Here is a 12,168-nt window from a genome sequence, read left to right as displayed (position 1 = left end):
ACAAACAGCAACACAGGACCTAGCGGACGCACAAAACTGTGCCCGGTCCCCACACGGTGACGGTGGACACATTACACAGCAGCCAAGTGAGCAGTTATTCTCCAGAATAATTTTAGTCTTTCTTTAATTTGAAAGATGGAAGAAAGAGGAAAAATAAATCTACAAAATGAAAGAAAGGGTAAAATGTCCCTGGTCAATGAGGGCCAGGGAAAAAGACTTCCCAAGGCAATGGTATTTCTATTCCATAGACCTGAAGACTAAGTCTACCAGTTAACAGGACCTGAACAAAAATCATGAGCTTTGGAATCTGACTAACTTGCTAACCTGTATCTCAATCCCAAGGTTTATGATGTACTAGTTTGTGAAATCTCAGGGGAGCTTTTTTTTGCCTTGATTTCTTCCCCTGGAAATGAGAATGATACTTTCTATCTCGTGTGGCTGTTGAGAATATTCAATGAAATTATAAATCTAAGTACTAGTCTATACACATAGTAAACGCTCGATAATTAGCAGCCATTATTAGTATAATTATGAGTAACAGTAATTGTAATAATAATAATAATCACCGAGGTGATAGAAGTTTGCTCACTTCTATTTAAATCTCGGGTGGCCTCCCGGCCTATAAGGCAGCACTAAGAATAATTACTATAGATAGGCCTGGGCATGCCAGGTTCAGGGGAATGAGGAGCTGTAAGAAGGACACTTCGGTCAATTTTGTTGAGGCCAATACAGAGGCCTCGACTAAGCCAAATTTCTCCAACACTTACAGGATTTTGTACACTAATCTCTGCTTCTTTTCAATTCAGTCCCATTGAAGATAACGCTTCCGGATCTCTTTCAACAGTTGCATTATGTAAACTTTGTCAAAGCCGGCACATCCTACTTACCCGTTCAGCCTCCCCAAACGGTGTCCAAAACGCCATGTTAACTTTGCAGAGGAGTCATTTTCAAAGGGTCTGCTAGAATAATACCCCACTTGGAAAATGTGGCATGAAATGGAAAGAAACCCGGAGATAAAAACTGGAGGAAAAAAGTCACCGTCATCACCGTACCGAAAATAAAGTCATGTCGCGAGTGTAACCGTAACATTCACGTGCGCACGGTTATGGTTCCTTCAGACCCGGACGCCTGAGTTTTAAGTAGTTTAACGGTGCCGGATCCTCTTTAAACCCAACCCTGGATCCTATGAGAGGCAAAGGGGGAACAGAGAGCGGGCCACGGTTCCCATCTTACTTAGGAGCCGAGGTGGGTATCTCTTCTTGCTGTTGTGTGGAGGGCTCTCTGTCCTGACTCCAGTCCCCATCTCCTCCCCTCAGGGATGTCCTACAGTAATCAGCCTACCCCTACCCAGAGGAACCCATTCAGAGATGGGTGTGTGAAAAACTTCTGGTCAACAAGACTCAGGTTCAGGATTCTGCGGAACCTCTGGGCGAGAGAAACCCACCTGTCTCCACGGGGCCTGAAAGGAGGCTGTGCTCCCGTCACTGCAAAGTCCCGCGTCTCCCGCTCATGGACCGTGAGCCTGATGCCAACACTCGCAGGAAGCAGAGCCAAGAAACTGGGAGAAACTGAGTCCCGAAAATCCTCTGTGAACCCGGAATCCCGCTGTGCCTAAACGTGCCCCCCGGATGTGCCAGTTTCCGTAAGCCGGGGGGTTCTTTTTTTGTGTCGGCCAGTTTAGGCTAGGATGTTGCAATTTGCAAATTAATGTGACCGACTGATGTAGAGATTCAGCATCAAAAACAAACCAAATCGAATGCCTAAGTTTAAATTCGGTGTCAGCAAATCAGGAAAATTTCTATGATCACAGCTGAGATGAAGACCGAGGACAACAGCCTGTTGAACCTAGAAATTTCTGATCCATAGCCTCACAATTCGCCTTGAGATAAAATAATTAAACAACTAAAACAGCGGACTTACGCTGTGTGGCCATGGATGCCCCGTTGGAGAGTTTCAACGGAGAAATTAGGGGAGGTATGCGGATCTAAGATCGTGGCTCTGGCCAGAAAATGGATCAGGGCTGTGAAATCTTCAGGAAATTAACTGAGGAGTCAGACGTTTTACATCTGTCCTGGTCAAGAAAAGCAGTGGGGTAACTTGCTAAATGTTGAATAGGGATGCTGACAACAACTGCATTATTTAGGGCTTCTGTGACTTCAAACAAGAGGCTTTCCCAAACTTGGGAAGGTGCCTCCAGGGCCAGGAATAAACGGGTGTGACTTTTATAACGCGCAAGCAGAAAGAACTCAGACAAACGAGGAATTGTAGTTTTATGAAATGGGGACTGTACAAAACAGATGCATTAGGAATTTGGAACCAGCTTAAGACAGTACATTGTTTGTTCAATTCCTGGTAGAGATCCTGCCCCCCAAATTATTTTTAATCATATATGGCAACTTCTTTGCCAAAAAAAGAGCTTTGATGCAACTCTGCAGTGAAAATCACTTAAAGCAAGTGGAGTTCAGAAGAATCTTGGAACTCAGAAGCTTCCCTCCCAAACCGCAGTTAGTCCAATGCCCATTCTTGGTAGGGTGGGGTACCGGGTAATGGCAGCCCGAGAGCTGGGACCGTGTCGGGGGCAAGAGCCAAAATGTGCCTTTACGTGGAGAACTTTGCATTAGGACTCCACCGTTCTTCTGATTCATGCATCCACGGAGTCTCTGGCACTCTTTAATTCTCTTTCAACTGAGTAAACATCAGGAACTAGTCAAAAAACAGGACAGGATTAACTCGGCCCGGTACGCATTCAAATACCAAGGCTTGAGTCCCTTGGGCAAGACATTTGCCAACTGCAGGAAGGCGAGTGCTCTACCTGGGGAGCCAGAGGAATCTTTCCACACCTTAGTTCCTCCCCATGATGTGACTCATCTGGGTACCACTCGCTAAGCTGCGCTTAGAGCAGAAAAACACGTCCGGTACACTGAATCCTCGTTGAATGTGGCAAATGGGAGAAGGAGTCTGGCTCTGTGACGAGAAACACCATATCCAAAACGAAGTGGGCCGTTCAGCCAGAGGCAGAGAGAATTGGCCCTAGAACAGTACCTGGGAGACAGCAGCTGCCTAGTAAGGCTATGGCGAGTGAGTGAAGAAAAGCATAAGCAGATGAATAAATGAATGAGTGGATCACTAGACTGACCGCTTGGTTGTGCCACTTAAAAGGAAACCTGCACGAGAATAGCCAGCAGGTGTTCGGAAGTGGAACACGATGGCGGGTGGTCGGCAGGACAAATACTTACCGCTCCATCCACGCTGCGTGAGATGACGTGGGACTCGCTAAGGAGGACAGAATATAAAAGACGTATCAACGTGGCTTCTGCTCAAAATGCACGCCATCCGCTTGAGAAAAGACACACGTTATCAAAACGAGAACTGACCGTGTACATGAGTTGTCTTCGTGAAATAAGGGCACAGGGCAAAAAAGCTTACGAGCACTTATACAGGTTCTGGGGGCTGAAGGTCAGAGCAGGCTTCACGTAGAGACACCATCGGTGTGGGTAGAATTTGTCTCTGTGGATACAAGCAGGAACATGTATGGTATGAATGCAATCAGGTAACATACTCAGAACCAGCCTGACACCTAAATATCCCTAGTCTGTTCACATTTCTTGTCCTCTTGGCCATGCTCCTACTTCCTGCTATCGTCTCTTGTCTGAATTGCAGCCTCCAGTTGGGTTTCCAGTCTCTTTATCTTGCTCTCTTCTGATCTACTATCCTCGAGGAAGCTAGAATGATCTTTTTAAAAGGGAAACCTTGGGCCACCTGGGTGGCTCAGTCGGTTAAGCGTCCGACTTTGGCTCAGGTCATGATCTCGCGCCCCGCATCGGACTCTGTGAAGACAGCTTGCTCAGAGCCTGGGGCCTGCTTCGGATTCTGTGTCTCCCTTTCTCTGTGCCCCTCCCTCTCCCCTCAAAAATAAATAAACATTAAAAAAAAATTTTTTTTTAAATAAAAGGTAAATCTTAACGGTTCCCTCACCACCACCACCCCTGCTTAAAACCTACCATGGTTCCTCACTGACCTTAGGGCAAAGTCTAACCCACTAGGTTTTCAAGTCCAACAGGATCTGGTCCCTGCTTTCTGCCTCCAGCCTTCACCTTCCCAATCCCTGCCCAACGCCTCCCTGCCCTCCATCTACAGAGCACTTCTCAGTTCCCAAGTGCACTCTGCAGTCTTGCCTCTAGGCTTTATACATGGCATTCCACCCACCAAGAAAACCTTTTCTATCTTTCATCTGGGCAACTCCAATTCGTAGTCGGGTTTCAGCCTCGACATCATTTCCTCTGCAAAGCGTCTCTTGGCCTCAGAATCTGGGTCACGTGTCCTGCCTACATCCTCTCATAGCACCTTTGCCTCTCATTGAATCAATGAATATCAGACAAATTGGGGTGGGATTGAGGGGTAGGTGGGCCTTGAACGATAGGCCAAAGACTCTGAAGTTTACCTGGAAAGCGCCTACCTATTAAACAATTTTGAACCCAAAGTGTGACAGACCAAGAGATGATGCCACTGATATTCCAAAGGAAAAAATAGATATAAGTGACTTATAGCAAAGGAAGACTGGAAAATGAAAGAAGACAAGTCAAAGACTTTCTTTCACAAAGAGAAAGCGTCTCCGAGAAGGAAGCATGAGACCAAGGCTACAGTCTAGGAACGCTTCTTACAGAATTTAAGATTGGCTTCAACCCAAAGCTGGTCTTCAGCCAAGCAAGACCATCCTCCCTTACTGCCATGTCATGAGCCCTGGCACACGCCTCGCACCACATGGAGAAAAAGAGGGACACGAAGTGTCAAGGACCATTTGCAAAAAACCCTCTCCGCCTGAGGTGAGCCCCATTTCTTTGACTGGGGACACAGAAAGATAAAGTAGAGTAGAGGAGAGCCGAGTAGAGGAGATGGACCCTGTCCAGCTTGAGTCCATTCAAAGTGGTCCCAGCAAACAGACATGGTGGCCCTCAATCTACCACAACGGCAAAGCTGAGCTGGTTCTTCTTAACAAGATTTTAAGAAGAGAAAGGGAAAAGAAAAATGGCACCATTGTTCTATTATTATGTGTGTGGTGAGTGCCATGTAGGCAGTGGATGGACAAAAAGCCCAGCCAGTTCGCAAATACTGGAAAGGTCAAAACAGCCCGACCGGCTACCCTGAGTCGTCTTAGAATACGCTGGCCCGGGTGATTCCTGAGCCTCACTCCGCATTCAGAGTCAAATATTGTTTGGATTATAATATTAAACTAGGACTAACATGACCCACACTGTTAAGATTATTAAAAGAGTGGAATATTGCACAACTGAACATTTTTCTTAGTCTTCAGAGCCTGAGGGTCATAATTTGTAGGGATCGCTGTGCTGGCGTGGGTACTGATTATTTACTAAGTGCTGACAGCTTCTTCAGTTCTGCACAAGATGGAAAAGAAGTCCCAGTGTCTCCTAAGGGAGTGGGAATATAAGTTAGGCAGGCAAAGAATCCAACATAACATAGACGAGGTGTGGCCGGAAAGTAATCACAGAGGATTTTTTTTTTTTAAACAAACCAACAAAAGCCAGAGCTAACTGTCCAAGAGAACCTTTCTACACATCTGTCACCTTGGGGCATGGTACAATTAGTTCAAAGACAGGTCTGTTGCTCAAACATTTTTGGCAGTCATCCTCAGACATTGAGACGCAGTGTGGTGTAGAAAAAGAGGCATAAACTTTAAATTCTGACCACGACCAGCTGCACCATCACAGGCAAGTTTCTCAACCTATAAACTCCTCAGCTTCTTCCTCTTGTGAAATGGAGCTAAGACACCACACCACAGTTTTTCGAGGACCCATGAGACAACGCGAAGGGTACCAGTCTTAGAGCGCTCGCCACCAGAGGCAACCATTACCTGTTGTGTCCTTTAAATCCGTCTGGTCTGGTTGATCACAGCGTTTGTTTGATCAGCAGCAGAATTACTCAGCTTGATTACTTCCTCAGTCAACCGACTTAGCTCCTGTGTTAGCTTCCTGGGACTGCCGTACAAGGTACCACACGCCGAGTGGGTTAAACAACAGAAATGTTTTCTCTCATAGTTGTGGAGTCTAGAAGTCCAAAATCAAGGTCGTGGCAGGGCCGTGTCACTCTCTATAGTGTCTAGTCTTCCCTTCCTCTTCCTAGCTCTGGAGGTCCCTAGCAATCCTTGACATTTCTTGGCTTGTAGACACAGCACTTTGACCTTCTCCATCACACAGCCTTCTCCCTGTATGTCTCTGTCTCTGTGTCTCTTCTTTTCTCTCCTCTTTCTAAGGATACCAGTTATATAGGATATAGGATCCACCCTAAACTTGCCCTCTTAATATGTCTGCATGTTCTTAGCTTCCAGGTGGATGTGAATTTGGGGGGTTCGCTATTCAACCGAGAACAGTCCCCAAAATCACAGAACAAAAAAACCAAAGATTTGTACGTTCTTGAGGACATTCCAAGTAATCTGACGCGGGTTTTATAAAAGGTAGCAAAAAAGAGGAGTTCCGGATGCATTACAGACAGTGGCAGCTGGCAGCTTTGTTGGAAAATACGGCTTGGCCACAACTGTGATTGATTTGAAGTCATCACATCTGACTTTGTGTATGTATCCTTATGATTTAAAAATTTTACTGAAACCCACCCTCCCGTCCCTCCGTTAATGTAGAATGGAGGGTGTGCTCGTGCGTGCTTATGCTGATCATGTGACACTCATCACGTGTCACTAGAAGAGCTACTCCTTCAAAGAGTAATCATCATCATCATCACCATCATCATGAAAGTGGCGTTCTTCCTCTAAATTGGATCTGGCCAAAAATAGATTCAAGCTGAGCTACTCCCTTTCCAACCCCAGTCTCCAAGCTCTGTGTAGTTATACAGTTTGCACTCGTAGAAATAGCATAAATTTCTATAGATAGGCAGCACTTAGCTTCTTTTGAGGCAAACAGAAAGTCAAAGATGTTCTCCAGCCCCAGGTGAAACTCTTCCATGGTACAAAGCAGATTCTGGAGGGAGACAGGTACTAGAAGACAGAGATGACCACAGAGCTTGGATTTTCGAAATGGTGGGGAATTTTCCTGTAGCCAGTGCAGCCAAATTAGCTCCTAACAAAGAAAACTAAGGACTTTGGGACTTGAGGCAGGCTCCAGGAGGCATGCATACCTGAAGATGTCAGGGGCCCCGAGACTCTTCTGAAAGAGAAAGCCAACAGAAAGTTAGCACCAGCATAAATGCGGAGTAGTCCCCCTCGAGGAAGACTCCCCTATAGAGAGTCAGGAAGCACACCAGGGTTGGAGGAGAGTTTTCAACCATCTGGTGTGCTGTTAGCCTGTGGTCTAGACCAAGCTCTGAGCTTCGAAGGACTGGGCTGCATGGAGGTGAGCAGACACGATGATCCCATGCTAAGATCTCTACGTCTACTGTTTACGGCCATGTCTCTGTGCCATTATCAGAAGGCATAGATCTCAAAAGAAAGGAAGTCCTCAACTGCCCTTGGGTGGCCAGAAATGTTATAATAATTGTCCAGATCAGCACATTTCCTGGCCTCCCCATGCTAAAATCTAGAGTTCAAGGAGACTTGTCAGAGGCTCTGGTGAAGCAGATAGGTATTCTCAGGGCAGCCACAAGGGATATGGGACAGAATCAGGCCAGCCAAGTCCCAGCTTGCAGGAAAGCTTCAACCGAGGACAGGCTGATAGTCATGTTGGGGAATGCCCTGCTCGACCTTTGAGCCTTGCCATTTTAGCTATGGAACATTATAGAAACCTTTTCAACGCTTCTCTTCTTTTTTTAAAAAAAATGTTTATTTTGAGGGGAGGTAGGGGGAGAATCCCAAGCAGGCTCCGTGCTGTCAGTATGGAGCCCCACTTGGGGCTCAAACTCACAAACCATGAGATCATGACCTGTGCCAAAATCAAGAGTCAGGTGCTCAACCGACTGAGCCATCCAGGTGCCCCTCAACTCTTCTCTCCTTTTTTTTTTTTTTTTTAACATTTATTTATTTTTGAGAGAGACAGAGATAGAGCGCGAACAGGGCAAGGGCAGAGAGAGAGGGAGACACAGAATATGAAGCAGAGTCCAGGCTCTGAGTTGTCCGCACAGAGCCCGATGTGGGGCTCAAACCCACAAACCGCCAAGATCATGACCTGAGCCAAAATCGGACGCTCAACAGACTGAGCCACCCAGGACCCCCTCAACTCTTCTCTCCTAATAAAGCATTCCTTTGATTCATGCTAGCCAGAGTTATTTATGAGTTGAAGAGTTGAAATCAGCCTCCCACGCAAGCAAGGGAACTATTGTCTCAACTTGCTGGCGGGAGCCCAAAGAAGTGTGTCACTCTCATAAAGTTCCTTGATGCCCTTCTGTCATAATGATCTGTGACCCCAGGCTCACTCTTGAAGAACTTATCTAAAGGAACTTAATCTGGGAAGCAAGGAGAAGTTTTAAAGACTGTAATGCCCGCAAGGAGCATGGCAAGACTGAGGAGTCTAAATTCGAATGCCTGCAGAGGCCAAGCAGGCAACCTCAATACGAGGAGTGGACCCAGTTCATGAGAGCAGTGGGCACGGAGGGAACACCACGTCCAGGGACAGCAGGGCTCCCAGCTAGCCTGTTGGTGTCATACAGGAATATAGGCCCACAGCTGGTAAGTTTTTAAGAGAAATGTGGCATCCCCCAGACCCAGATGTGATCTGTCCATTTTGAACAGCCTTATTGCAATGTAACTGGCAGATGATACATGGCACAGATTCAAAGTGTGCAATTTAGGAGGTTTATATACACGTTCACTTGTGAACCAGAACTGTAATCAAGATAATGAACACATCCACCACTCCCGAGAGTTCTTTTGTATCCCTTTATAATCCAGCCTTCTCACCCTCATCCCCGTTCTGGGACAACCACAGATCTGCTTTCTGTTCTTTCAGATTCATTGGCATTTTCTAGAATTTTCCGCAAATGGAATCGTATAGTATGTACTTTTTTGGGTCAGGTTTTTTGCATCCAGCATAATAATTTTGAGACTCCTTCATGGCGTGTGGATCAATAGCTCATTCCCTCTTACAGCCGGATAGTATTCTATTATATGCAAACGCCATAATTTGTTTATCCATTCATCTGTTGATGGATATTGGGGTTGTTTCTAGTTTGGGGTTGAGGCTACTAGCACAAAGTTGCTTTCATATTTTTGTGTAAGTCTTTGGACATATGCTTTTGTTTCTCTTGGATGAACACCTAGGAGCAGAACAGCTAGGTCATACAATAGCTGACTATTTGTGTTAACACTTTGTATAGTCAGCCTTCTTAGTTTTAGTCGTTTTTGTAGATGTGCGTATCTCACCGTGGTTTTAACTTGCATTCCCCTAAAGACCAGTTCAGTTGGGCATCTTTCTATGCATTTATTTGCTGTCCTTACATCTTCTTTGGTGAACTGTCTATTTAAATCTTCTGCCTATTTTTATGGGGTTATTTTTGTATTGTTGAGTGCTGAGGGTTCTTTATTAATCTGCATATACGTCCTTCATCAGATTTGTGATTTTCAAATACTTCTTCCGGCCTGTGACTTGTCCTTCATTGTTCTAAGAGTGCCTTTCAAAACCATGAGTTTTCAACTTTGCTAAAGTCCATCTTTTTTTTTTTTTCTTTCATGGGTCACGATTTTGGTGTTCCATCTGAAGAAAGTTCTGCCGACCCCGAGACTGCAAAGATATCCTCCTATATTTTCTTGTCTCCCCACCCCTTTCAGAAGCTGGAGCTGATTATTTTATTATTTTTGTTTTGTTTTATTTTATTTACTTACTGTTACTTTGTATTATTTATTATTTTATGATTTATGATTTGTTATTAAGTTCTACGAAAGCTCTGTGTAGGTCAAACGAGACACATTTAGGGCTCCAGGTAGCCCGGGAGCCACCTGTTAACAGTCTTTTGCTTGCCGCATGGCCCCTCCTGTCCCTAATTTTGTATCATGCAAGGCCGAGAAGGCCCTGGCTTCACTTTCCCATAACACAGCATCTTTCACCAGCAACTCTGATGAATCTTGCTCGGAATCATCTTTTCCTTACACAGAAGATCACTGCCTTTAAAAAAAAAAGACATATTGGGATGTCTGAATGCTTTTATTGAGTACTGACAAGAGATGATGGCTTAGCTCTCCTGAGCTGGGGCCTGCTTGGAGCTCTGGCCGTCCGAGATTGACTTCCACTGGCACAGTGTGTTAGCAGTCTGTCACATTGGCCAACATGGTGGGCGTGATGGGGCCAAGAGGATGGGGCGGAGGGACACCAGACTCTTCTGTTTAAATATTGCCTTCAGGTAAGTAGGGTCAGTGCCAGTTAGGGCCTTTTATTCTTCAGCGCTATCTCAGAACTCAAAGAGAGGATTTCAAAAGCACCCGACTAATTAAACATCCTTCCCTTCGCACGGACTCTCCGGCGTGGTGTTTTTAATATACTGGGAGAGATAAAATTCTGGCCCTGGGCAGATGTTAAAAGCATTTTTTTGTTGTCAACAGAGTAACAGTATTCTTAGCCCCCTCTGGCATTGTTCTGGAAATCCACACATGACGCAGGAAATTAGTTGTCTCATGTCCAAACACCGTTCACAAGAACGGTTTTCAGAAATGGTAACCAGATACTTGTGAAATGCCCAGTGCCGTTCAGAATACATGGTGTGTACGAAGAGTGTAGAAGCTTGAGAATGTCACCTCCTCTGCCAGGGCAAGGTGTAGTGCTCTCAGAGCAGCGGGTGGCTTATCCTTCCTCTGAAGCCGTTTCCCTGCTACTGTGTTCATTTCACAAAAAAGTACAGAAAATCCGGAGGACTAACAAGAGGTGAAATGTCCCCAAACTTGCAGCGAGTCGACAGTGAAGTCCCGAGGACCCGAGAACGTCACGTACATCAGCCTCTTTGCATTTCTTTCTGCAGGGAGTGCTAGTCCTTGACCGGTTCATCATAGCCCAAAATGAAGTTGGCCCTTGCCATTCATCCAACGTGGGCAGGCTTGAAATCTAAATAAATGTAAACTGAGGAATAACTCACCTAGCGAACTCCATTCGAGCAGAACCTGAAATAACTATCAAGGGATCTGTCGATTACCTTAAGGATTTCCTCCACTTCCCTCACAGAAAGAATCCTCAAAACACAGGAATTTGGGGCTTTTTCTTGCCCTAAAGAATGTAGAGGGATGATCGTTTGGCTAGAAAGAAATGAACTGTTTCTTATTTAGTAGAAAACACGTCACTTACCACAGTAAAAAGCAGTCATTCCATTGGAGGTTACTTCCATTAGTTCTGGATGACTTGGTCCAAGGAGGAAAGCACCAGCCTTGAGTGTTCCAGACCCGGGCTTGAATAGCAGCCCTGTCGCTTGCCATCTGCATGGGCTTGAGCAAGTGTCCGGACCTCTCTGAAACTCAGCACTGTCACACACAAACGGGGCTTCTGACAGGCAGCCCAGAGGGTTGCTGTGTAAATTTGACTACACTTCAAGAGCCAAGCAAGGTCATGGCCGTCCTGCCTCTGTTCTCACAGCTCTGCAAACTCTGCCATACCCTTGCCACCGGGTTTCCTAATTGCTTATTCCGTCTTCTGACTTTGCCCAATATCCCGTCAGGGCAAGGACCAGGTTTTGCTTGCTCACCTCTGCAGTATCCGCCTGACCCACCTCGTACAGAGGAAGCATTCAATACATGTTTCTTGAAAAGAAAGCGAAGAGGAAGGAAGAGGGAAAGAGGTTGGTTAGAATAGTGATTACATGATTAAAAGCATAGACTTTGGAGTCAGACTGGATTTCAGATCCAAACCCTGTGACTCACTGGCTTTTCACTCAATAGAGAAAAGATAACTATCTGCCTTGAAGAGTGGTAAGGGCTATGGGATTATTTCGCAAAGGGTTTAGCCGAGTGCTCAGCATATGGTAGGTGTCGAGTGCACGTTATTCTATAGTATTCCATAGAGTAGTATGTAATTATAGGTTATAGTATTATAGAGCTCAGCAGGACTCATCATAAATCTGATGGACACTTTGCAATGGTTTGGGTAATAGTTGCCGAGGTCCTTGCTGGAGGAAACTGGCGAGGAAATTACCTTCTGCTATCACTAGAGATAAGTTGTGGATAATCGGCACTCCCTTTATGCAGAAGAAGGTAGACTGCCACTGTCATCTGCAAGCCTGATCCTTTTGGCAGGT

The 12,168-nt window shown here is 45.6% G+C and overlaps 1 long non-coding RNA gene across 2 annotated transcripts; it reads right to left on the bottom strand.

The window, feature by feature from the left end:
* Positions 1-515: 515 nt before the first annotated feature.
* LOC125933195 (uncharacterized) lies at positions 516-11,640 on the bottom strand. 2 transcript variants are annotated; one of them, XR_007460887.1, is made up of 3 exons: positions 5,870-11,640; positions 2,813-3,507; positions 516-2,703 (listed from the first exon to the last, which is right to left on the bottom strand). It is a non-coding gene; the product is annotated as an uncharacterized LOC125933195 (long non-coding RNA). The 2 variants fall into 2 exon arrangements; XR_007460888.1 differs by having other exon boundaries at positions 516-3,507; positions 5,870-7,172; positions 11,226-11,640.
* Positions 11,641-12,168: the final 528 nt, after the last annotated feature.

Source organism: Panthera uncia, chromosome D2, assembly GCF_023721935.1.
Source record: "Panthera uncia isolate 11264 chromosome D2, Puncia_PCG_1.0, whole genome shotgun sequence".
In the NCBI taxonomy this organism is placed as follows: Eukaryota; Metazoa; Chordata; class Mammalia; order Carnivora; family Felidae; genus Panthera; species Panthera uncia.
This window is presented reverse-complemented; position numbering and strand designations above follow the sequence as displayed.